This window comes from Zingiber officinale, chromosome 8A (assembly GCF_018446385.1).
Source record: "Zingiber officinale cultivar Zhangliang chromosome 8A, Zo_v1.1, whole genome shotgun sequence".
NCBI classification, from domain to species: domain Eukaryota; kingdom Viridiplantae; phylum Streptophyta; class Magnoliopsida; order Zingiberales; family Zingiberaceae; genus Zingiber; species Zingiber officinale.
Window position 1 is genome coordinate 93,879,949 of NC_056000.1, and position 25,105 is coordinate 93,905,053.

A 25,105-nucleotide genomic window follows, 5' to 3' on the forward strand; every position below is an offset into this window, starting at 1 on the left:
TGGTTGCCTAGCCACCGTCACACACATCTCCTTGCCTCTCCTGCTGCTCCTTTAGCTCATCCAGCTTTTTCCTTTATCTGTGGTACAAGGAAAGTAAGCTATGAGCACTCATGGCTCAGTAAGTTCCTTTCCTACTCACTAAAACCAAAAAAATCATCACATAATCAAAGAATGTCTCAACATAACATAATCTCAACTAGTCATGGCATAACATATCATACTCTTTAAGCATATCATGCAACATAGCAACATCATAACTAGTCATGGCATATTATCTCTTACAGCATAGCATGAAACATAACATAATCATATCTAATCATGCCATATCATAGTATCATCTTAAGGTAGCGTAGCATATCAAGTTCTTAAGCATAGCATGAAACATAACCTAAGCATATCTAATCATGGCATATTATAGTATCATCATAAGGAGACATGGCATATCAAACTCTTAAGGCATAGCATGAAACATAACATAATCATATCTAATCATGGCATATCATAAATCATAGCATCATCACAACATGATCATAAATTATATGCAATATGATTTTGAAAACATGTATCCGAAAAAACATGTGTATGTCTCATGATCTTTAAAACCATTTCTTCTTACATATATACTTGAACATAATATCAACATATTCAGGGCCCCGGCTTAGTACCACATACATACATAATGCGTGCATCCTAAGTAGATCCAAGGTAACTAGTCTTGAACCTACTAGGAAACTAGGCCCGTAGCTCGACCTAGGGGCACGTAAGGAGCCCACCCTTTACTAGGCCCGTAATTCGACCTAGGGGCGCATAAGGAGCCCACCCTTTTGGTACAAGTCATTCAAAGTAAAATACATGTCATACTTATACATATCATACATCATACAAGCATGCATCACTTAGGCATATATCATATAAAAGTATGCATCACTTAGGCATACATCATGTCATAAAAGTATGCATCACTTAGGCATACATCATATAAAAGTATGCATCACTTAGGCATACATCATGTCATAAAAGTATGCATCACTTAGGCATACATCATATAAAAGTATGCATCACTTAGGCATACATCATATTAACATGCATATCATAAAAGCATACATATTTTAAGCACATAGCATATCATCAAAGTATGCATATTTCCTTCCACATAGCATATCATAAAAGCATGCATATTTTAAGCACATAATCACTTCATCAAAGCATGCATATTTCTATCCACATGGCATATCACAAAAGCATGCATATTTTAAGCACATAGCATATCATCCAAGCATGCATATTTCTATCTACATAACATATCATAAAAGTATGCATATTTTAAGCACATAACATATCATCAAAGCATGCATATTTCTAAGCACATATCATATCATGGAAAGTAGAAATCACAAGCATACATGTTTAAGCATAAGGGTGTATCATGTAATTATACTATCATAAGAAACATGGTAACATAGTTAGCTTGGGTTCTAAGCTTCATAATCTCTTGGGTTCTTATCATGGCCAAACCCCCTTAGATCTCAATTTAGGTAAAAACAACCTTTAACAAGGTCCCAAATGTCATGAAAGCATGGAAACCTTAAACCACATTTATAGCATTTTTTCCAAGTAACATAGTAAGCATATTGAGCTAGTTCCTAAGTCCTTCAAGCCCTTAACATATGTCATGGTCAAACTTTTAACAAGTGTTCATTAGGAATAAAAACAAATATACAATCATGTGAACTTGAACTAACATCATGTATAAATTCATAACAAGACATTATACAATATGTATGGCCGAAACTTACCCTAGCCTCAATTAGGTCATTAAACAACATATAGCATAGGAACTTTGTCTTTCTACTTATCATATTTCATGTAGAGTGACATAAGCATATTTAATTTTTGTTCTATGATTTCTAGGGCATCTATACCTTCATGGCCGAAACATACAATGGTCCATTTAGGTCATGGAAAAATTGTACAAGCATGTGACACAATCAACACATTATCATATTTCCATAAGAAGCATTTTTAACACCTTTGGTTTCATTTCTAAGGCCTCTAGGTCTTTTAAACCCTACTTGGCTGAAACTCAACAGTATATAAACTTGCTTCAAATAGCCTAAAAGCATAAGAAATCATACAAGTTTCATAGCATGTATAAAGACAAGCATAATAAACATACATGTGAATTGTGTCTTAGGCTTCCTAGGTTTCTTTCCCTTTTCCTTTTATTTTTCCTCATGGCCAAAACCTACCAATCTCTAAACTAGGTTTTAAGTGGCCTAAAGCATGGAAAACCTAAGTAAGTTTCATGGCAAAAATTACTAAGAATATCATATACAAAGTTGGTTCAATAACAAGCTAGGACCCTTGTGATCTTACATGTCATATATCATGTAACTAATTTTCTATACTCCAATTAAACATGAGAGCATTAAAAAACTTTCATATCATAATATCACAGAGGTCTTGAGCATATTAGAATTTTGTTCAAGCTTTTCTAAACTATCCATCTTATCATGGCCGAAAATCTAAAATAAGAGTTCATGAATTTCTAGCAATGTTCAACATGCAATTCTTTAAGAGAACTCTATATTCTATCATACAAACATGGTTACTTAAATTTAAAGGTCTTCCTAACCCTAAGCCCTTTTCTTGTCCGAAACATATAAATGGATTTCCTTTGGTTCCAAGTAACTTTCAAGCAAGAAAACCAATAAAAGACCCTTAGTAGTTCATGGAGGGAATCTTGTACTAGTTTGGTTACACCATGTTTTCCCTAACCTCCTTAAAATATTTTTGGCTGAAATTCTAGGGTTAGGCACTCCTCTGATCAAGCATCAATTAGGTATAAAAACATGAAGAAAATCCTTCCTACATAGCATAGAAAACATATCATAAAATAAAGACTTGTTTAAACCTTCCTAGATTTGAAAACCCTTTCTATAGCCGAATTTTCTTAAATTCTTTCCTAGGTTTTCTAATCCTCATAAAATCCGAAAATCACATAAAAAGCCTTGTACCACAGGTGAGGGGAAGCTTACATCCTTTTCGCTTGTGGATCTAAGGTATGGTGATGGAAGAAGTAGCCTCTTCTTCTAGTTCCTTTCCCTTGATTCCCTTGCTTAGTCCTCCTCGTATCTTAGGCTTTCTAGGATAAAACCTTGGCTTTGGGGCCGAGGGTGGAGGAGAGGGTGTTGGTGTTCTCGGTGAGGGAGAGGGAGGATGAGAAAATGAGAGAAAAATAAACTTCTCTTTTCTTGCTCCCTTTTATGTTAAGGGGGAAGAGGTAGCAAGATTGATTTTTGCTTTCCTTCTCCCTTAACCCATTTTCTATTTTTCTTTCATTTATTTTATTTTATAATTTATTCTCACCATTCATGATGAAATAAGGGGGAATGAATCCCCTTAATTCCTCTTTAAATTTTCGGCAAAAGCAAAGAGGAAGAGGGAGAGAAAGGGAGGAAGGCAAGTTGCCTTTCTCTTGCTCCTTTCTTGTTTTCTTTTGGCTATCTTTTACTCTTACCTTTATCATGAGTTTCCCTCCTTTGCTATCAACATCTTCTCTCTATCCCAATTGGTTTCTACTAATTAATTCTATGAAATATAATATAAGAGGTTCAAGGTTCAATCCTTGACTTCCTCTTCTTTTTATTTCATTTTATTTCTTTTTGCTTCAACTCACTTCTTATTATTTTTCTAAGGCAAAATCCCATATTCATATGTTTATCTTAAAAGCTTAGTGGGTGTTACAGTACCCCGTACCTCATAAAAAGTTCGTCCTCGAACTTTAAAATAGTTACATCAGGTGGCACTGAACTTTCGGCTGAGTGCATCTGCCACTTTGTTCGCCTTCCCTGGGTGATAAAGAATCTCGCAGTCGTAATCTTTAACTAACTCGAGCCATCGGCGTTGCCTCATATTTAGGTCTTTTTGCGTGAAGAAATATTTCAGACTCTGATGGTCGGTATAAATCTTACACTGAGCTCCATATAAATAATGTCTCCATATTTTGAGAGCGAAGACCACGGCTGCTAGTTCTAAGTCGTGAATGGGATAATTCTTCTCATGTTCTTTAAGTTGTCTTGAAGCGTAGGCAATAACTTTGCCATCTTGCATGAGTACAGCTCCAAGTCCTGTGATGGAAGCATCGCTGTACATATCGAAGCCTTTGTTGGTTTCCGGAAGAGTAAGAATCGGAGCACTGGTCAGTCTCCTTTTTAATTCCGCGAAACTCTCCTCGCAAGCTTCTGTCCATTCATACTTTGTATTTTTCTTGGTGAGGGTTGTCATAGGAGCTGCGATTTTGGAGAAATTCTCTACGAATTTCCTGTAATAGCCTGCTAGTCCGAGAAAACTCCTGACTTCGCTGGCATTCCTTGGTCGGTTCTAGTTATTTACAGCTTCGATTTTACTTGGATCCACCATAACTCCATCCTTGGAGATGACATGTCCTAGGAATATTACCCGGTCAAGCCAAAACTCGCATTTGGAGAATTTTGCATATAGTTGTTTCTCTTGGAGGATCTGTAGTACAGTATTCAGGTGTTCAGCATGTTCTTCTGGGGTTCTCGAGTAGATAAGTATATCATCAATGAAGACGATTACAAATTTATCAAGATATGCTGTAAATACTTGATTCATCAGGTCCATAAATACTGCAGGAGCGTTGGTTACTCCGAAAGGCATAACTATGAACTCATAGTGTCCATATCGGGTTTGAAATGCTGTTTTTGGTATATCATCTGGTTTCACCTTCACTTGATCATAACCGGATCGTAGATCTATCTTTGAGAAAATGGTCGCACCCTTCAGTTGATCGAACAGGTCATCGATTCGTGGGAGTGGGTACCGGTTCTTGATCGTCACATTATTCAGTGCTCGGTAGTCTATACACATTCGCATAGACCCATCCTTCTTCTTTACGAACAGCACTGGAGCTCCCCATGGAGAGTGACTAGGACGAATAAGTCCCTTGTCGAGTAATTCGGATAACTGTTCCTGAAGTTCCTTTAATTCAGCCGGAGCCATACGATAAGGTGCTTTTGAAATCTGCTGAGTACCAGGAATCAATTCGATTCCGAATTCTATCTCTCTGTCAGGGGCCAACCCTGGTAGTTCATCAGGAAATACTTTTGGATAGTTGCATACTACTCTGACTTCTTCTAACTTCGGGTCTTTGACTTGATTGGTATCAACCACGTGTGCTAGAAATCTCATACATCCTTTATCTAACATCTTTTGTGCTTTAATAGATGACAATAACTTCTCCGTTCCTTTTGATTCCCCGTAAAATTCAAACTCTGGTTCATTTTTGGGTCAGAAAATCACTTTTCTTTTGCGGCACTCTATTGAAGCGTCGTACTTGCTAAGGAAATCCATGCCCAAAATTATGTCATAATCCTGCATATCAAGTACTATCAGATTGCAGTAGAGTTCTCTATTTGCGATCCGAATGAGTACTGCTTGCAGCATGTGGTCCGATGGCATAATCTCCCCGGATGGTAAGGTTGTTAAGAATGTGTCCTCTAGAGTTCGGAGTGGTATATCTAGCTTCTTCATAAAAGGTGTTGAGACGAACGAGTGTGTTGCCCCGGTATCAAATAATACTACGGCATACTGATTGTAAATAAGTAGCTGACCTGTGACGACAGTAGAGGCATTCGCCACGTCTTCCTTGGTAAGAGAGTAGACTCTGGCATTCGTCATAGTGGGAGGGGCCTCCAATCTTCCTTGGCTGATTGAAGTCCCTTCTATGGCAGCTTGCATCTGGTGAAGCTGTGCAGGGCTGCGGAGGTGGTGCCTGAGGCTGAGTAGGGCAATTTCTTGCCAAATGACCTTCCTTTCCGCAGTTGTAGCACTTTCTGGTGCTCAGAAGACATATTCCAGAATGCATCTTCCCACATGTGGCACACTGAGGGTACTTGGTCTGCTTATTGGCCGGACCACCTTTTGTTTTATTCCACTGTTTCCTCTTTCCACCTGAGTTTCCTTTCCAGTCTGTTCTGGTATTGTACGATTTTTGTGCTCCGGTCAGTGCTTGGTTCTTGCCCTTGTTCATTGCTTCCTGATAGTGCTCGGTAATCAGGGCACTGCTGACTAGCTCCTCTGCAGTCTGCGGTCTATTAACTCCGCCGGCTACGTTCAGAGCTATCTCGGGTCGGAGCATCTTTAACATTAACCGGACCCTTTCTTTTTCAGTACGGATCAGTTCTGGGCATAATCGGGCTAGGCGGTTGAACCTCTTGACGGCTTCGTTAACTGACAGATCACCTTGCCGGAACTCAGTGAACTCGTCATAGTGCTTGTTGGTCACTTGCATATGGAAAAATTCCTCTAAGAACTCTGTCTCAAAATCTGTCCACTGCATTTGGTTTATTTGTCTTTTCGCCTTCACTCTGTCCCACCACATCCGGGCATCTCCGGTAAGACAGAACGACGCGCATTTGACCTTCTCGTGTTCAGGCCAATCCAATAGTTCCATTATATTTTCCACGGTCTTGAGCCAGGCTTGTGCATCCCATGGTTCACAGTTTCCCGAGAATGCTTCCGGCTTAAGCCTTTGCCACTGAATCAGATAGGCCTCTTGTCGGACCATCGGAGTAGGGGCTACCGGAGGCACTGGCGCGGCTGTAGGTATAACCAGTAGTGCATTCACCGGTGGGGTAACTGGTAGTGATCAGCTGTTGTTGCTCCGTGATTTGATGCTGGAGGTCTGCGACTACCTGCGTCAGGTCTGGTGGAGTCACTGTCCCTCCGGTTCGGGCATTGCGTGTCCTAACCATGTTTATCTAAATAAGGACAAACAGACTAGTGTAAGTGGTTATCGTTTTTAGCCCATCTAACGTAGTATTTTGTTTCTATCTATTTGTTTTGGTATTATTCCTAAGCTACCATTACGTAATCCTAATCTAAATTATAACTAAAAGCATGGAATAAAGCATCAAACATAAGCAAGTAAAACATGAAGCTAAAGCATAAACAACATAAAGAAATGTAAGAAGTAGAGTGACAACAATATGACATAAGGAAATAAAGCATAAGCAATATAGCAAAGAAAATAAAGCATAAATCGTATAACATGAAACTAAGCATAAGCATATAACAAGAAATTTAAGCGTAAGCAATATAAGAATTTTAAAGAATAAATCAAGCAAATAATATAACACAAGAAAATAAGCATGAGCAAATAAAATTAAGCATAAACATTCTTACTTGGAGCCGCAGGTCGGAGGCTTGATGTGTGTGTAGTGAGCTGGCAAAAACTTTGGCTCTGATACCAACCTGTAACACCCGCCCTCCCTGCTAACCATAAGGGACGGGGCTACGATACTCTACGTACATATTACAGCGGAAGACTTAAAATCATTTTTCTTGGATTAATAAAACTTTTCTTTTATTTGCATACCCGAACTACACTAATATGGTTTCCATAACATGATAACAAGATAAATAAAAGCATAACATCAAGTCAACCATATGGTACTACAATTTACTAAACCAAAGTGAAATTCTTAAAAGTTCTTAAAGCAGGTTCTTATTTGGTTGCCTAGCCACCGCCACACACATCTCCTTACCTCTCCTGCTGCTCCTTTAGCTCATCCAGCTTTTTCCTTTATCTGTGGTACAAGGAAAGTAAGCTATGAGCACTCATGGCTCAGTAAGTTCCTTTCCTACTCACTAAAACCAAAAAAATCATCACATAATCAAAGAATGTCTCAACATAACATAATCTCAACTAGTCATGGCATAACATATCATACTCTTTAAGCATATCATGCAACATAGCAACATCATAACTAGTCATGGCATATTATCTCTTACAGCATAGCATGAAACATAACATAATCATATCTAATCATGGCATATCATAGTATCATCTTAAGGTAGCGTAGCATATCAAGTTCTTAAGCATAGCATGAAACATAACCTAAGCATATCTAATCATGGCATATCATAGTATCATCATAAGGAGACATGGCATATCAAACTCTTAAGGCATAGCATGAAACATAACATAATCATATCTAATCATGGAATATCATAAATCATAGCATCATCACAACATGATCATAAATTATATGCAATATGATTTTGAAAACATGTATCCGAAAAAACATGTGTATGTCTCATGATCTTTAAAATCATTTCTTCTTACATATATACTTGAACATAATATCAACATATTCAGGGCCCCCGCTTAGTACCATATACATACATAATGCGCGCATCCTAAGTAGATCCAAGGTAGCTAGTCTTGAACCTACTAGGAAACTAGGCCCGTAGCTCGACATAGGGGCACGTAAGGAGCCCACCCTTTACTAGGCCCGTAATTCGACCTAGGGGCGCATAAGGAGCCCACCCTTTTGGTACAAGCCATTCAAAGTAAAATACATGTCATACTTATACATATCATACATCATACAAGCATGCATCACTTAGGCATACATCATATAAAAGTATGCATCACTTAGGCATACATCATGTCATAAAAGTATGCATCACTTAGGCATACATCATGTCATAAAAGTATGCATCACTTAGGCATACATCATATAAAAGTATGCATCACTTAGGCATACATCATATTAACATGCATATCATAAAAGCATACATATTTTAAGCACATAGCATATCATCAAAGTATGCATATTTCCTTCCACATAGCATATCATAAAAGTATGCATATTTTAAGCACATAATCACTTCATCAAAGCATGCATATTTTAAGCACATAGCATATCATCCAAGCATGCATATTTCTATCTACATAACATATCATAAAAGCATGCATATTTTAAGCACATAACATATCATCAAAGCATGCATATTTCTAAGCACATATCATATCATGGAAAGTAGAAATCACAAGCATACATGTTTAAGCATAAGGGTGTATCATGTAATTATACTATCATAAGAAACATGGTAACATAGTTAGCTTGGGTTCTAAGCTTCCTAATCTCTTGGGTTCTTATCATGGTCGAACCCCTTTAGATCTCAATTTAGGTAAAAACAACCTCCAAGCATGTGGAACCTAAATTATCATTACATAAATTTCATAGGAAGCATTATAAGTATGATTTACTTGGTTTCTAAGTTCTCCAAGTCCCTAAACTTCATGCGGCCGAACCCTATCAGGTGTGAAACAAGGTCCCAAATGTCATGAAAGCATGGAAACCTTAAACCACATTTGTAGCATTTTTTCCAAGTAACATAGTAAGCATATTGAGCTAGTTCCTAAGTCCTTCAAGCCCTTAACATATGTCATGGTCAAACTTTTAACAAGTGTTCATTAGGGCTAAAAACAAATATACAATCATGTGAACTTGAACTAACATCATGTATAAATTCATAACAAGACATTATACAATATGTATGGCCGAAACTTACCCTAGCCTCAATTAGGTCATTAAACAACATATAGCATAGGAACTTTGTCTTTCTACTTATCATATTTCATGTAGAGTGACATAAGCATATTTAATTTTTGTTCTAGGGTTTCTAGGGCATCTATCCCTTCATGGCCGAAACATACAATGGTCCATTTAGGTCATGGAAAAATTGTACAAGCATGTGACACAATCAACACATTATCATATTTCCATAAGAAGCATTTTTAACACCTTTGGTTTCATTTCTAAGGCCTCTAGGTCTTTTAAACCCTACTTGGCTGAAACTCAACAGTATATAAACTTGCTTCAAATAGCCTAAAAGCATAAGAAATCATACAAGTTTCATAGCATGTATAAAGACAAGCATAATAAACATACATGTGAATTGTGTCTTAGGCTTCCTAGGTTTCTTTCCCTTTTCCTTTTATTTTTCCTCATGGCCAAAACCTACCAATCTCTAAACTAGGTTTTAAGTGGCCTAAAGCATGGAAAACCTAAGTAAGTTTCATGGCAAAAATTACTAAGAATATCATATACAAAGTTGGTTCAATAACAAGCTAGGACCCTTGTGATCTTACATGTCATATATCATGTAACTAATTTTCTATACTCCAATTAAACATGAGAGTATTAAACAACTTTCATATCATAATATCACAGAGGTCTTGAGCATATTAGAATTTTGTTCAAGCTTTTCTAAACTATCCATCTTATCATGGCCGAAAATCTAAAATAAGAGTTCATGAATTTCTAGCAATGTTCAACATGCAATTCTTTAAGAGAACTCTATATTCTATCATACAAACATGGTAACTTAAATTTAAAGGTCTTCCTAACCCTAAGCCCTTTTCTTGGCCGAAACATATAAATGGATTTCTTTTGGTTTCAAGTAACTTTCAAGCAAGAAAACCAATAAAAGACCCTTAGTAGTTCATGGAGGGAATCTTGTACTAGTTTGGTTACACCATGTTTTCCCTAACCTCCTTAAAATATTTTTGGCCGAAATTCTAGGGTTAGGCACTCCTCTGATCAAGCATCAATTAGGTATAAAAACATGAAGAAAATCCTTCCTACATAGCATAGAAAACATATCATAAAATAAAGACTTGTTTAAACCTTCCTAGATTTGAAAACCCTTTCTATAGCCGAATTTTCTTAAATTCTTTCCTAGGTTTTCTAATCCTCATAAAATCCGAAAATCACATAAAAAGCCTTGTACCACAGGTGAGGGGAAGCTTACATCCTTTTCGCTTGTGGATCTAAGGTATGGTGATGGAAGAAGTAACCTCTTCTTATAGTTCCTTTCCCTTGATTCCCTTGCTTAGTCCTCCTCGTATCTTAGGCTTTCTAGGAGAAAACCTTGGCTTTGGGGCCGAGGGTGGAGGAGAGGGTGTTGGTGTTCTCGGTGAGGGAGAGGGAGGATGAGAAAATGAGAGAAAAATAAACTTCTCTTTTCTTGCTCCCTTTTATGTTAAGGGGGAAGAGGTAGCAAGATTGATTTTTGCTTTCCTTCTCCCTTAACCCATTTTATATTTTTCTTTTATTTATTTTATTTTCTAATTTATTCTCACTATTCATGATGAAATAAGGGGGAATGAATCCCCTTAATTCCTCTTTAAATTTTCGGCAAAGCAAAGAGGAAGAGGGAGAGAAAGGGAGGAAGGCAAGTTGCCTTTCTTTTGCTCCTTTCTTGTTTTTTTTTGGCTAGCTTTTACTCTTACCTTTATCATGAGTTTCCCTCCTTTGCTATCAACATCTTCTCTCTATCCCAATTGGTTTCTACTAATTAATTCTATGAAATATAATATAAGAGGTTCAAGGTTCAATCCTTGACTTCCTCTTCTTTTTATTTCATTTTATTTCTTTTTGCTTCAACTCACTTCTTATTATTTTTCTAAGGCAAAATCCCATATTCATATGTTTATCTTAAAAGCTTAGTGGGTGTTACAAGCTTGGCACGGGAAAAGTCCAAGTATGGAGACTTGGCACGGGAGAAGTCCAAGTATGGAAGCTTGGCATGGGAAGTCAGAGAGGGTTTGGTAGCTCGGTAGCTCGGTAGCTCGGTAGCTCGGTAGCTCGGAAGCTCGCTCTCCGGACTAGGTCAGAGAGGGCTCGGTAGCTCGTTCTCTGGACTGGATGGAGTCAGAGAGGGCTCGGTAGCTCGTTCTCCGGATGAAGTCGAAGAGAGCTCGGTAGCTCGGTAGCTCGGTAGCTCGGTAGCTCGGTAGCTCGGTAGCTCGGTAGCTCGGCAGCTCGCTCTCCGGACTAGGTCAGAGAGGGCTCCGTAGCTCGTTCTCTGGACTGGATGGAGTCGGAGAGGGCTCGGTAGCTCATTCTCTGGACGAAGTCGGAGAGAGCTGTTACGCTCCGCAAGTGTACGGAAATGTCGCAAGTAATATAAAAGATTATCGTATCCACAGGGACTGGAATAAGCACTAGAAATATCTCAATGCGAATTAGCTAAACAACTATCCAATTGTTTCAAATGCAAAGTAAGGGTAAACAAATCTAATATTAAAGATCAACAAACAAGAGTTTAGTGTTTTGGGTTATGATAAAGGAGATTCTAGGAGCTTCGGTTTCTTTGTAAGATTTCTTGAATGTAAATGGTTCACCAATTATTTTCCCTCAATTGTCAAACACTTGTAGAAAGTTGCCGGTTCTCTCTTGCAATAGATAACCGACTAAGGACCGAGAAATGTATCTAAATATGATCAATTAGATGTGAACCTACGTTGTCCTTACACAGAAGCGCACCTATTACTATGCCTTCCTCGGATATCAACATAGAAGCCCACAACTTATTAATCTATCAAGATACAAGAAACTAATCACGAAATCCATCCTACTCTCTTGAATATTCCTATTTCCTCTTCAAGATTATCTCTCAAACGTCCTTACACGGGCTTGCACCTGTCACGTGGATCCCTCGGATGATCGAGTGAGAGTTTATCTCTACAAAGTCCACAAGAAATCCAAACAATCAACCAAGAATGAGAATTAAGCACAAATCACCATTAATCATTCAAGATCTAATTGATACAAGCAAGACAATGTCATTGAAACAAGACAAATGGCAAATCCATAAGAGATTACATCAATCCATCATACAAATACTCCCTTAATCCTAGAATACAAGATCTACTCCATGAATCGAGGAAGAAAATCCCAAGAAATCAAGATTACAAGCATTTCTTAAATCCCCAATCCAAGAAACCAACAAGAGGGGGAAAGAGAAAACTTATCTACGAAGAAGCCTCGTCTTCGGTTCCAATCCTCGCTCCGAAGTCGAAATCGTCAAGATCTCCCTTAGAATCGCCCAGAAATCCTCCCAAGAATGGGAGGAAACCACCAAATCTTGCCTTCTCCCAAAGGGGGAGAGATCCCCTTTCAATTCATGAAGGAAGGTTTAAATAGAGGAGGAAATCGTGCGCCACACGGCCCCACGACACGGCCATGTGAGATTCACACGGCCATGTCCAGTTCCTTCTCTGCCAAAGCTGCACGGTCGTGTGGTGCACACGGCCACCACCTGCTTGGTCTCTGGAAACCTCACACGGCCGTGTAGATCCACACGGCCACCACCTGCTTGGTCTCTAGAAACTTCACACGGTAGTGTGATGCACACGGCCACCACCTGCTTGGCCTCTGGAAACTTCACACGGCCGTGTGATGCACACGGCCACCACCTGCTTGGCCTCTGGAAACCTCACACGATCGTGTAGATCCACACGGCCATATAAGGCATCTGCTCTGATTTCTTCAAATCGAGACACGGTCGTGTGAGATTCACACGGCCATGTCCTCTTCCCTTCCTGTTAAGACTACACGGCCATGTGTGGTACACGGCCTGATGATCTCTCCCTTCAATTACTTCCAAGCTCGCCCGAGGACGCATAATCTTCACCAATTTCGACTCCTGTGTACAGAAAATGCACAAAAAGCAGATATCCGAACCAAAAGAGTAAATATGCTAAAAGGAAAGCTGGAAGTATAAAAATGCATAGATCAAGCATGCTCAAAGTGTGTAAATGTGCGTAAAAACATGCATAAAAGAGTATATAATCTACGCACATCACACCCCCAGACTTAAACCTTTGCTTGTCCTCAAGCAAATGCTGCAGTCTAAATTCATATGTTCTAAAACACATTCATAAAACCTAGTGCACTTTCCTAATTCTATCAAAAAGTTTCATTAACAAGCATGATCATGAAAACAAGTAAAGTATGGTTCAAGCATAAGAATCTTGTGCACAGTGTAAAAGTAACTCAACACCCTTCAAGTTTCAATCCATGTCCTAGTCAAGTCGTCATCAAATTTGAATTCCTAATGTTTCCAGTGAAAGACAAGTAACCAGTGATAGGCACTTACTCACCATTCACTTGGTTCATATTTCTCAACTAACCCAAGGTCTCAAAGGTGTGCTCAATCTCAAGAGAAGCTAAGCAGTCATTTCCCCAGTAACCTAACTCGGTCTCAAAGGGGTGACTTGCTAGATTCCACTCATGACAACTGTTTTTTATATCCCCTTTTTTTTTTTTATAAGTGTTTGCATTGTGCAAAACTTATTCACAAATATACTTTTAGCACACATGTTGGGATATTTTGATTTTTCCAAATGAGCTTTAATGATTTGAGCCTCATCCAGTAACCAAAATGAAAGTTGAGAAATCACCATGGAAACCAAGTACTAAGCAAACAAGATGAATCATGACTATTTCAATGACATCAACTATTCAAGCATCAAGCACAAGTGTAGTGAAGATAAAATCCTTAAGGTTGAACCAAAACTAAAACTCATCACCATAAGATTCTTAGCTTATTAATGCTTCCCAAGATAGAAAAAAGAACTACACAAAGTTTACTACTAGCATCATTCGAACATCATGAATCAAGACAATAATCGTGCTAACATTTCACTTGAATCCAAGAAAGCATATAAGTGAAGTTTTGATGTTCTCAAGATGTATGCCACAAAAAATCAAAACAAAATGCAAGACATAAGCAAAAACAAAAACAAACAAAACAAATCAAATGCATCTAATGCATCCCCCCAGACTTAAATTTTTCATTGTCCCAATAAAAACTAAAAACAATGTGGAGGAGATTTTAAGAGAAGTTACCAAGTGATGAGCTCCAAATGGTTGACATTTATGTTTTTAAAGATACTCCTCCATCCAATACTCACATTCCTCCACAACTTTGAATTCTACAACAATAAGATAGACAAGAAAAATTAAGTAGAGGATACATGTTTATTATAAAGAGAGAACTAAAGACATAAAAGAAAATAAGGAAAATGAACTTGGGTTGCCTCCCAAGAAGCGCTTGTTTAAGGTCATTAGCTCGACCAAACATTAGATTCATCTAAATCTCGCCCTTGGAGGAGTAAGATATTTTAGAACCTTCCTACCAAGGGTTCTTATTATGGAGGGAGCTTTCAATAAAGGAGTTAAAAATTTAAGTATCACTCTCTCCATCTTCGTCTTCTTTGAAGTTCTTTCGGGTGGTCGAAGACGGTTCAGTATGAGCTTCCAATTATTGGCCTCTTGAAAACCTACACACCCAAAAGAAAAACAAACCTCCCACAAGAATGTAATATAAGAAGGAACTAGAACCATATTAGTATGAATTGAGTATGTATCAAAAAATGAATCACATCTAACAAAATCAATTATAGGTACCTCTATGAAATTTTCTAAAAGATCACTAAGAATACTAACCTTGCATTGTTGAGATGTACCTGAAAGTTCTAAACAATGGGATGTGACTTCTTCAGAATTATGTAGTGGCTCTAGCTCAGGTGTTGATGATATCAATGATGGTGATTCTTGAGACTCTACTAGCTCTGTATAAGTCTCTACACATTGTTCCACAACATGATCAATTCTTAAAACCTCTAAGGGTTGTCTTGACAAAGGTGGTGATCCTTGAGATGCTGCTTCCACAACATAGCTCCCTACACATTCTTCCATATCATCATCATCAACACATACATCAAAAAATAAACCAACATCTATGTCCTCAATAGGAGAATCAATAACAAGAGGATCAATAACTTCACTTGCAGTTTTAAGTTGATCTACCACATCACATTCATCATCTGAAAATTCAATGTCACTATAACACCTTATAAAATTTTGAGGTAGATCTGAAAACTTATTTACCACTACATTATCAATAAAATCCTCATCTGAAAAATCTTCATCTTCATATATATTCAAAAATCTACACTCAACCATATTAGTGTCACAGGATTTGCCAAGTCTTTATTTTCATTGACCCCACTAACCTTTGTGGAAAAGGAATCCTTAATGAAGGTCCTGGGAAAGACCGAACTCCTTTTTCCCAAATTCCTTTGAGCTTTTGGAGGAGGTCCAACTTGCTTATCTAATGTTGGTGTGATTAATCGTTGAGGGAAAGGTACTCGGCCTTTGGGAACTTCCCAGAGAAATGGAACTGAGTTCTTGTGATCTTCTATTATTCTTCTCCTCAATTCTAAACATGTCATTCTTCAGAAGTTCTTCATGATTTTTGCCACTTCTCAACCCAACATCATCACACTTTTCATTGGATCTTGACTGTGTAGGAGGGGGATCTTCTTTAAACCATTTTGAAACAATACTATCAAGCTTTGCCCCCAAATGTTTGAACTCCTCACTCTGTGACTTGTGAATTTCAACATTTTTAGGTGGTTGAATTTCATTTTGTTTGACAGGCTCTCTTACATTTATGGCTTGCACTTCTTGAATATCTGAGGGAAATTCCATCCAACTTTTGTTCGACCATTCATGGAGGTTCAATGTCACTTGATCAATTAACGAATAAGCTTCATCTACACTTTTGTCCATAAAAGAACCTCCAGCTGATGAATCCAATAAAGTCTTGTCTGAGAAAGAAATTCCCCCATAGAATATGTGCAAAATCAACCATTTTTCAAAACCATGATGAGGGCACTATCTTTGAAGACTCTTGAATCTATCCCATGCTTCAAATAATGATTCTCCATATGCCTGAGCAAAATTTGTTATGCAATTCCTCATATACACCGTTCTACTTGGAGGGAAAAAATGATTCAGAAATTGCTTCTCCAATTGTTCCCAACTTGTGATGCTTTGAGGACAGAGAGAATATAGCCAAGTCCTTGCTTTATCCTTGATACTGAAAGGAAATGTCATCAATCGAATCTGCACTGATACTCCTTCACATTTCACCAAATCACAAATCTCTAAAAATGTTTCAAGATACAGATAAGGACTTTCTGATACTTCTCCTCCAAATTTGTGACCTTGTATCATGAAAATTATCTCTGGGTCTAGTTGGAAACTTTCTGCTTCAATTTGAGGTTGCACAATGGGAGATAAAAATCTTGCAGAAAAGGGTGTAGAAAAATTTCTCATGGGCCTGCTTGACATGTTAGTGCTCATGGATATTCAAGGAGAAAAAGAAAATTATCAAGAATCAAAAACAAGAAATAAAATGCAATATGAAAAGCAAGAAAGCAAATGCAGAATTTAAATTGCAAGAAAGAAAATGCATAATGAAAACAAGAAAGAAAAGATAAAAGGAAAAAGAAGAATATCTAGAATAATTCATATGCTAAAGATTACAAGATATGTTTACAAAAGAAAAGAAGAAAGAAACTAGATCAAAAGAGAAAACAGAGAAAAGTTAGATTAGAGTGCTAGAAATCAAGAATGCAAAGTTAGAATTAAAATTAAAATTGCAACAAAAAGAATTGTCAAGAATGTTATTCAAGAAAAGAAAAGCTTATAGAAACAGAATTCTAAAGTTACAACTATGAAAATGTAAAGAAAGAAAGAAAAGTTATGTTTAGTCTAACTCAATTGATAATTCCTAATGTTATAGCGCAGTCCCCGGCAACGGCGCCAAAAACTTGTTACGCTCCGCAAGTGTACGGAAATGTCGCAAGTAATATAAAAGATTATCGTATCCACAGGGACTGGAATAAGCACTAGAAATGTCTCAATGCGAATTAGCTAAACAACTATCCAATTGTTTCAAATGCAAAGTAAGGGTAAACAAATCTAATATTAAAAATCAACAAACAAGAGTTTAGTGTTTTGGGTTATGATAAAGGAGATTCTAGGAGCTTCGGTTTCTTTGTAAGATTTCTTGAATGTAAATGGTTCACCAATTATTTTCCCTCAATTGTCAAACACTTGTAGAAAGTTGCCGGTTCTCTCTTGCAATAGATAACCGGCTAAGGACCGAGAAATGTATCTAAATATGATCAATTAGATGTGAACCTACGTTGTCCTTACACAGAAGTGCACCTATTACTATGCCTTCCTCGGATATCAACATAGAAGCCCACAACTTATTAATCTATCAAGATACAAGAAACTAATCACGAAATCCATCCTACTCTCTTGAATATTCATATTTCCTCTTCAAGATTATCTCTCAAACGTCCTTACACGGGCTTGCACCTGTCACGTGGATCCCTCGGATGATCGAGTGAGAGTTTATCTCTACAAAGTCCACAAGAAATCCAAACAATCAACCAAGAATGAGAATTAAGCACAAATCATCATTAATCATTCAAGATCTAATTGATACAAGCAAGACAATGTCATTGAAACAAGACAAATGGCAAATCCATAAGAGATTACATCAATCCATCATACAAATACTCCCTTAATCCTAGAATACAAGATCTACTCCATGAATCGAGGAAGAAAATCCCAAGAAATCAAGATTACAAGCATTTCTTAAATCCCCAATCCAAGAAACCAACAAGAGGGGGAAAGAGAAAACTTATCTACGAAGAAGCCTCGTCTTCGGATCCAATCCTCGCTCCGGAGTCGAAATCGTCAAGATCTCCCTTAGAATCGCCCAGAAATCCTCCCAAGAATGGGAGGAAACCACCAAATCTTGCCTTCTCCCAAAGGGGGAGAGATCCCCTTTCAATTCATGAAGGAAGGTTTAAATAGAGGAGGAAATCGGGCGCCACACGGCCCCACGACACGGCCGTGTGAGATTCACACGGCCATGTCCAGTTCCTTCTCTGCCAAAGCTGCACGGCCGTGTGGTGCACACGGCCACCACCTGCTTGGTCTCTGGAAACCTCACACGGCCGTGTAGATCCACACGGCCACCACCTGCTTGGTCTCTGGAAACTTCACACGGCCACCACCTGCTTGGCCTCTGGAAACTTCACACGGTCGTGTGATGCACACGGCCACCACCTGCTTGGCCTCTGGAAACCTCACACGGCAGTGTAGATCCACACGGCCATGTAAGGCATCTGCTCTGATTTCTTCAAATCAAGACACGGTCGTGTGAGATTCACACGGCCATGTCCTCTTCCCTTCCTGTTAAGACTACACGGCCATGTGTGGTACACGGCCTGATGATCTCTCCCTTCAATTACTTCCAAGCTCGCCCGAGGACGCATAATCTTCACCAATTTCGACTCCTGTGTACAGAAAATGCACAAAAAGCAGATCTCCGAACCAAAAGAGTAAATATGCTAAAAGGAAAGCCGGAAGTATAAAAATGCATAGATTAAGCATGCTCAAAGTATGTAAATGTGCGTAAAAACATGCATAAAAGAGTATATAATCTACGCACATCAAGAGCTGGTAGCTCGGTAGCTCGGTAGCTCGACAGCTCGCTCTCCGGACTAGGTCAGAGAGGGCTCGGTAGCTCGTTCTCTGGACCAGATGGAGTCGGAGAGGGCTCGGTAGCTCGTTCTCCGGACGAAATCGGAGAGAGCTCGGTAGCTCGGTAGCTCAGTAGCTCGGTTGCTCGGTAGCTCTGACTAGGTCAGAGAGGGCTCGGTAGCTCGTTCTCAGGACCAGGTAGAGTTTAGGGCTGGGAGCTCTAAACCTAGATCGGTCTGGTGACCGATCCAGTGATCTGCTGGTTGACTGATCGGTCTGGTGACCGATCAGTAACCGATCAGTAGCTTTCTGTGAGAGTTACTGATCGATCTGGAGACCGATCAGAGACGAGGCCAACTCTCACACAGAGTTGGCTGATCGGTATGGGGACCGATCAGCCTAAGGCCTGATCGGTCCACAGACCGATCAGTACCATCCCAGACCGATCAGGATATGTCCTGATCGATCCAGAGAACCATGGATCGGTCTGCTGACCGATCCACAGCGATGTCGTTTGTATTCTGCTGTTTTTCTGCAACTTCTGATTTCTCTGAACTAACGATCTTCTGTGAGCTTTTTGAGTTACAGGTTGCAGGTATCATGACGATGCTTTAATTCAAATTAAGGTCTATTAGAGGAATAAGACAAAATGGTCTTTCTACTGAGCTTGACTGCAAATGGTGCATTTGAAGCATCAACGGATACTGGCGATCTGGGTATGTTCTGGCTGCAATCAGCTTGACTCCTTGGCATTGGTTCGAGCTCAGAAGACACCAGTGAAGACCATGGATGGTATTGGTGTGAGTTCAGAGGACCAGATGAGGAGGAGAAGTGATTGGCGACGCCTGAGTTGATCGCAGTGATTCGATATAGGTTGCAGCGATTCTATGCAGCTTGCAGTGATTCGATGCAGGCAAACGCAGTGAGAAAGCAGAATAAGAAGGAGGAAGAAGAGAGGTTTGCGAAGGTTAAGGAAAAACTCTCTGTCGACCAAAGCAAGGGTGATGTGTGGTTGAGCTCTTGGCTGAGGAATCCTTCTGTCTTTGCGCGTTGTTTTCATTATGGCTGTGAGTTCATTTGTTCATTCCTTTAGCCACAAAGCTCTGTAAGTCTGTGCTTCATTTCATATCGTTTTCTGTGACTTTTGTGGAGAGGTTTCTGCACCGAGAAGGAGAAATACTTAGCCGGAATCTGTCCGGAGGTTGATCTACCGAAAGATCAAGGGATCGTCCACCTTACGGACACGCCGAGGAGTAGGGGCAAGTTATCCCCAAACCTCGTACATCATTGTGTTAGTGGTGTTTTGTTTTCTTCCTTGTATTAGTTTGTTTTTGCTTATTTCCGCTGTGCTAACAAAGTTCTGGAAGAAAATTTATGTAAGTTTGCGAAGAGGCTATTCACACCCCCCCCCTCTCTAGCCATCCGAAGATCCTAACACATCAGTGGTGCACTACAATAGAATATATCATTTAAATAAACTGAACAACATTTGTTCTTTATTATAAATGAAAAACCTTTCTTGTCCAAACAAGAAACTGAAATTATGTTCTTAGTTAAAGCAGGCACATAACAACATTCATCTAATTCTAATTCAAGCCCAGAAGATAGAGATAGATGATAACTTCCTACAGCTACAGCAGCAACACGTGCTTCATTGCCTACGCGTAGGTCCACCTCACCTTTCGTCAATGCCCTGCTATTTCTCAGCACCTGTACATTAGTACAAATGTGAGAAGCACATCCGGTATCTAATACCCATGAAGAAATAGATAGATTGACTTCTATAACATATATACCTGAAGTGGAAGTCTCACTTCTCTTCTTCTTAAGATCTTCCAGGTAGATTTTACAGTTCCTCTTCCAGTGCCCGGTCTGACCGCAGTGGATGCAGGTAGCATCCTTGGCAACCCCTCCTTTAGATTTCAGTGCCTTGCCTTTGCCCTTGGCATGGGACTTTCCCTTGCCTTTGGGCTTTCCCTTACCCTTGTGTTTCTGAACCATCAGAATAGAGTTGGGCTTAACCTTCTTAAGGTTGAGCTCAGCAGTTCTTAACATGCTAAGCAACTCGGGCAATGGCTTGTCAATTTCGTTCATGTTATAATTTAGAATGAATTGACTATAGCTATCTGGCATGGATTGCAAGATCAGATTAGTGGTCAGCTCTTGGCCAAGTGGGAATCCCAACCTCTGTAGGTTTTCTATGTACCCAATCATTTTGAGTACATATGGGCCTACGGGAGTCCCATCTTGCATCTTGCACTGAAATAGTACCTTAGAGATCTCGAATCTCTCGTGCCTCGCTTGTCCTTGATATAGTTGACGAAGATGTTCAACCATATCATAAGCGCCCATCAACTCATGTTGCTTCTGAAGATCAGAGTTCATGGTCGCGAGCATAAGACATGACACATCTAATGCGTCATCTTGATGCTTCTTGTAAGCATCACGATCAGCTCGTGTGGCAGTGGCAGGAGGTGCCTCCGGAATGGGCTGCTCCAGAACGTACAGTTTACGTTCTTGTGTGAGAACGATTCTCAGATTCCTGTACCAGTCCAAGAAATTAGCTCCGTTGAGCTTGTCCTTCTCAAGGACGGAACACATGGAGAAAGAGTTCGTATTTGATGTCATGGTTATCTACAACAGAAAAATACAGAAAATAAATAAATAGCATATTCTATTAATCATCTAATTAGGCCTTTAATTAAATGATGCTCCCACTAAATTCTATAATTCATGTGGGACAAGATCCACATCATACTATGCCCTGAGTTAGCTTTGGCTAAATCGCCCAAGACTTAGTATGATCGGTAGGTAACTTATTACCAATTACATCTCTATGCAACTCTTGTTTATAGGATCAAGATCTGCATTTATATTAAAACTCGAGTTAGCTTTGGCTAATACGCCCAAGAGTTAATATAAACGTGATTTTGACCTATCTACCAACCATTGGAAAATGCCTATAGTTAAACTCGATCCAATTGAGTTAACTAGTTACTCAATTTAATTGAGTTGTACTCACCCATGCGTTGATAGGCGGGACCAAGATTGTCCCTCCGCACCCTACCAAGATAGTATGCGTTGCTCTGCTTTGGCAGATTCAACAACAACATGCGATCGAAGTAGTGATGGGTATCACGGCATGGTAGGCATTTCAAGTTGACGCGATTGAGATCTAATATAATCGACGATGCGTATCATATACTCGATTTAGATCTAATCTAATCGTGGAGGTGCATCATGTGCGCGACTTAGATCTAATCTAATCGTTAAGACACTAATTAATTACTAATCAAGCATGCATCATATATACACACACAAGAAATTAATTAAATATTTTGTGATTAGTCATGGTCCTACTACGATCTTCTCAAGCCAATGAGAAGATCGAATGGTCAACCTAAGGTCAACAGCTTCTCAAGCTCCTTCCTTTGACCACCTTGTGTTGCTCGCGCCCTCCTCGTAACTCCGTCTCGAGTGGACCTTCCACCGTTCCATTTTGTACATTACAAAAGTGAAACTCGAGTTACATTCGAGTCTAAACTATTTACAACAGGAATAAATAAATAGAAAGGCACGACGTGCAGGTCGCGTATCAAATGTACAACACGCACAATCACATAACGACACGCAGGCCGTATTATGAATTACAACACACAATATCCAATCAAATTGGGTCTTTTGGGCCATGACCATCACAAAATAATACATAATTCCAAATTATGTAATTTCTATAAATTTCTGTCATTTTTCTTACAATTTTTACAATTTTTATGAGTAAAAATTCCCAGCGGTCCCGTTTAGTGATTTTCGGGCACAATCGCGGAACGAAGCCCCTTGTGGGATCAGGGGCAGCACCCCTACCCGCGATATAACCATCGCGAGTGTTCCTAAGCGATCCTACAGCGCCTTAACCCGCTGTCCCAAAATGATTTGGGGGCGAAACCTTGCCGTTTCGGAAATATTTTCTCGGTAGTCGAAGCCTACAAGTGTCTAAACACTTGTGCTTCGCTTCTATGAGAAAATTACCCATAAAATCTATAAAAATCATAAAAATACAGAAACTTACAGATCTGTAGAATTTCATAAAATTCAAAATAAAACTCGTACGCACTTCGCACGTGGCTCTGATACCACTATTGGGTTTTACGGGCCGCAAAAATCGCTTTTTGCATTGCAGAAACCACGTAACCCCGCCACCGGATCCGTGCGAAGAAATAAAAATTTCATAAAACTTTCACATACGAGTTTTCTAAGCCTAGATCTACTTTAGATCTACAAGATAAGAATTTATCCTTGATGTGAAGCCCTTCGCTTAATCCCGCTCGTCTAAGGTTTGTCGGATCTCGAGAGTATCAAAGTAGATACTCCTCTATGTGTATCCACACAAGCAAGAGATGGAGAAGAAATCTTGAGTGTGCTAGCACTCCAAGAAGTCTCGGCCAAAGAGGAGGAGAGGGAGAGGAGAAAGCTTGAGGAAGAAGATGGAGGTTTTCAAAACAAAATGAAAACTCCCAAGATGATTAAGTGGCCGGCCACTTTCATGAAAGGCTTTTAAATCCCATGGAATATCAAAAGTCAAGGCTATTGATCTCCCTCATGAGGTGGCACACACATGTACTAGCCTTGATGATGTGGCACATCACCATTAGCCACTTAATGTCAACTCACCAATGAGGTGGCAAATTGTAACGCCCACAAAATACTAAGCTATACCTAGGGGTATTTTTCCTTAAAATAGAAGAATGAAATAAAGGAAGAGAAAAAGGGGAAAATAGAAACCAAAATAAAAAGAGGTGTGGTCAAGGATTGAACCTTGAACCTCCCACAAATGATAGAGTTAAATTGGTGTATGATAACCACTAGAGACATGAATGATATGTAAATAGAAAAGAATAGAAATATTAGTTAAAGGTGAGAGGATGGTTAAATAAAGGAACAAGAGAAACCCAAGTAGCTTACTTTCTCTTCCTCTTGGTTAAGAGAAGAAGCAAGCAAAAGACAAGTTGCTTGCTTCCCTCCTCTCTATTTTCGTGGAATTAAAAGAGTGAAGAAAATAGGAGGGCTAAGGGGGATGAATGGAGGTATGTTCATTACATAGGAAATAAATAGGATGGAAAGAAGAAAAGACAAGTGATTAATCCTTTCTTCTTCTTCCTCCTTCCTTCTCCTTCTTCATTCTCCACCGAAACCAAAAGCTCTCCTTCTCCTCATTTCCAAAAGCTAAGCTAAGGTTCCTCTCCAAGAAAACTAATTTACAAGAAGGAGCCTTCAAGGTCTACCCCTTCCCAAGCAAGAGAAATCAAAGGGAGTGCTAGAAGAAGAAGCTCTTTTCTTCCTTTTTACCTAGAGTATCTTTCTTTAAGAAAAATCACAAGCGAAAGGATGTAAGTATCCCCTCACCTGTGGTACAAGTTGCTTTTGTTTTTACATAGGAGTAGAATGCTTAAAACCTAGGGTCACAAGTTGGAACTTTCGGCCAAGTATAAAATAAAAGGAAAGATTTGGGATAGATCAAGATCTAAATAAAGCATGTTTATTCTGTTCTTATGATAAGTACCCTAGTATAAGAAGCTAGTTAATGTTCTCATGTTGTATGTTGACTTAAAACCTAGATTTTTAAACATGAACTTTCGGCCAAGTATAGATGAAGGACCTAGGAAAGCTTAAGACCTAAACTAACCATGTTTACTACTTCCTTATGATATGTATGCTAGGTTAAGGGATTGGGTTGGTTTTTCTTATGCTTGAATGTTGTTTAAAGCTAGATTTCCCTTCATGTGTGTTTCGGCCAAGACCAAAATTAGGGTTTTAAAGAAGCTAAAAGTTAACCTAGCATGCTCATGTATCTCTTAATAATATGATATGAATTTAGTTAGGTGATTATGCTTATATGTTGATTTAAAACCTAGTTTCCCTTCATGAGTGTTTCGGCCAAGACCAAAATTAGGGTTTTAAAGAAGCTAAAAGTTAACCTAGCATGCTCATGTATCTCTTAATAATATGATATGAATTTAGCTAGGTGATTATACTTATATGTTGATTTAAAACCTAGTTTCCCTTCATGTGTGTTTCGGCCAAGACCA

At 39.0% G+C, this 25,105-nt stretch overlaps 1 non-coding gene and 1 pseudogene across 1 annotated transcript; both read left to right on the forward strand.

Annotated features, from left to right (window-relative positions):
- LOC122011067 overlaps positions 1-25,105 on the forward strand; it is an 86,692-nt pseudogene that overhangs the window by 46,446 nt on the left and 15,141 nt on the right.
- On the forward strand, positions 16,330-16,435 carry LOC122013109. Its single transcript, XR_006120450.1, has one exon. It is a non-coding gene; the product is annotated as a small nucleolar RNA R71 (small nucleolar RNA).